The sequence below is a fragment of the Arachis ipaensis genome, chromosome B03 (assembly GCF_000816755.2).
Source record: "Arachis ipaensis cultivar K30076 chromosome B03, Araip1.1, whole genome shotgun sequence".
In the NCBI taxonomy this organism is placed as follows: domain Eukaryota; kingdom Viridiplantae; phylum Streptophyta; class Magnoliopsida; order Fabales; family Fabaceae; genus Arachis; species Arachis ipaensis.
This window is the reverse complement of record NC_029787.2, coordinates 121,934,132-121,936,901: the sequence shown is the minus strand read 5'-3', so window position 1 is coordinate 121,936,901 and position 2,770 is coordinate 121,934,132.

Genomic DNA, 2,770 nt, shown 5'->3' with positions numbered 1-2,770 from the left:
TTTTTATTTTTAATATAAGAATTAGAAATAAATAAAATTTTTATAACTAAATGTAGTGTAACAAAATATATATAATATTAATTAATTCTTAAAAAATTCTAAAAAAATAGTTTCTTTCATTTTAGTAAAATAACTATTTATTAAAGTAGATAAATTAATTATTTTCTTCTCATATACAGTTTTTTTTAAGATATAAAAGTAATTAATTAGGACATTGGTTAAGATAATTAAAGTCACTATTTTATTAAATTTTTAATTTAAAGAAAAATCCTAGTTAATTTTGGTATAAAAATTTTGAATTTGAAAACATTGATAAAAATTATGTTGAATTTTGATTTATTTGATTCTCATTTAAATTAATCACTACATAAGTTAAAGTTCTGTTTTGAAGTTATATTCGAACTTTAATATGATTTTTAAAGTTTCAATTTACTTAGTTTGATTTTTTAACTTAGGTATCCGTGACTCATATTAGGGTTTTAAGTGTTTAGTTGAAAAAAAATAAGGTAAAAAAAATTTCAATTGTCACATCCAATAGTCGCTAGAATGTATAATGTAATAGTCGTTAGTCCATCTCAGCATGTCGTTAACGATTTTGTGAGACAGTGACAAAAATAAGATTAGGAACCAATGTGAGTCATAACTATTAAGTTGGGAGACTAAATTGAGTAAATCAAAATTTTTGAAATTAGATTGAAACATAGTTGTTAGAACCGAACCAGTGATCGAACCGGTCAAGCTACTGGTTCACTGGTTTATTGGTTCAACTGATAAATCACTGATTGAACCGATAAAACCGGTCTCACATAAATATAAAATATAAAATAGTTAAAAACTTAAAATTAAAAGTTAAAATACATATCTTCACTAACATTTTATGAAGAATCAAGTCTCAACTTCTAAAAATAACTAATATAAAAAAATCATAAAATTTTAATACTACAATAGTATCTTATTTTGACACAATAAAAAAATAATTAATTCACAAAGCCTATCATCTAACTATAATATCAGTAGATTTTAACACTAACATCAAAACAAATAACTTTAATCACAATACTAGTAATAAAATAGATCAAGTAAATTAATAAATTTTTAGTGAAATTTATATTTATATTAATAATGGTATATAATTAAAATATAATTAATTTTAAAAATAGAAAAAACAAAAATTAAATTAAATTAGATATTTATGTATACTATATAATTAGTATTTGTCAAATATAATACTTAGAAGTGTAATGGCTAAGTGGCAAGTAGAGGTTGCTTTTGCTCCAAGGTTCTTGGTTCGAGACATTTTAAAAATTTTTTCAAGCAGACCAGTTCGGTTAGACTGGTTTGCACTAGTTCACACCAATTTTATTCCTTAAACGGTCCAAAGAGTAAATCGAACCGAACCCTTCGGTTCTAGTCCGGTTCACTAGTTTTTCGGTCGAACCAACCGATCCAGTTTGATTTTTACAACTATGGATTCAAATACGAACATAATTTCAGAGACCATAAGTATTATCTCTTTGTTGACAATTAAGTTATTTTAATGGTAATTAAGATCTAATAATGGTTTATAATAAAAGAAGCATTCTTTTGCAACAATGAACCTATAGTAGTAGTTAGGGGTGTTCATAGATTAGATCATGTCCATATAAATCCACAGTATTTATCTGTATCTGATCTGTAATTTGAGGATATGATCTAATCTGTAAGATGATCAGATTGGATCGAATCGGATCCACACTCTAATCAGATAAAAGTAAATATGTTTACAAAAGTAAACAAAAAAATTATTGACTTTTTTTATAAAAATAAAATTTTTTAATATTTTTTATTTTATGGATATATTTGATATCTGATCCAAACATAAAAAGTGCTTGAGGAATTTAATAATATGTGATGAGGAACACCGAATAAATTATACAGAAACCAATTAAAATACAACATGAAAATATCTTTAAAAAAAGACGTTTTAAGCGTGTTTATCTGAGTGGCCTCCAAAAAAAAATAGCACCACATAAGAATGAGAGAAGATAATGATGATGTTAATGGTGTTGGTTTTGATGGTGGTAGAAAAAATAATAATAATGATGATAAAGTATAATTGCGCAATAAAAATAATAAAGATAAAAGTTATAAAAACAAAAATTAAGAAAGTAGTGATAATGATGGTAGTAGTTTATTCTATTACTAAAAAAATTTTGTTGAGAGTTTAACATTTGGAAAAGTATAGGGTACTAACATATTATTTGCCAATTTCTACCAACTCTTGTTTATAATTGTATTTCATGGAAGTGTGTTCGTGGATGTGTCTAATAATTAATATATTTTAAATACATATATAAAGAGACACATCCAGAAAATATATCTATAAAGACACTTCTATTAAACACAGCTATAAAAAAACTATTTTTATTAGACACATCCACGAACACACTTCTATGAAACATAATTATAAATAAGAGTTGGCAGATGTTGGCAGATATGCTGTTGGTAACATAGCGGAACCGTTAAAATTTTCATACATTACAAATAAAATCTCTGATAAATAATTTTTAATACTATTTGATCATTTTTTTAATAAATTCGTATTGTCTCAAAATAATAATAATAAAAATTGAAAGTTGAAACGTCCTTTCTTAGTGAAGAATCCGGTTGTTTTTCAGTACTACTTTCTCTTAGTACTCTTCTTCCATCAAAATTTGAATCTCACTAATTAACCATGAACTGATGAACATGAGTTTATGTAATGAGAGAGAAAGAAAGTATGGGAAGAAAG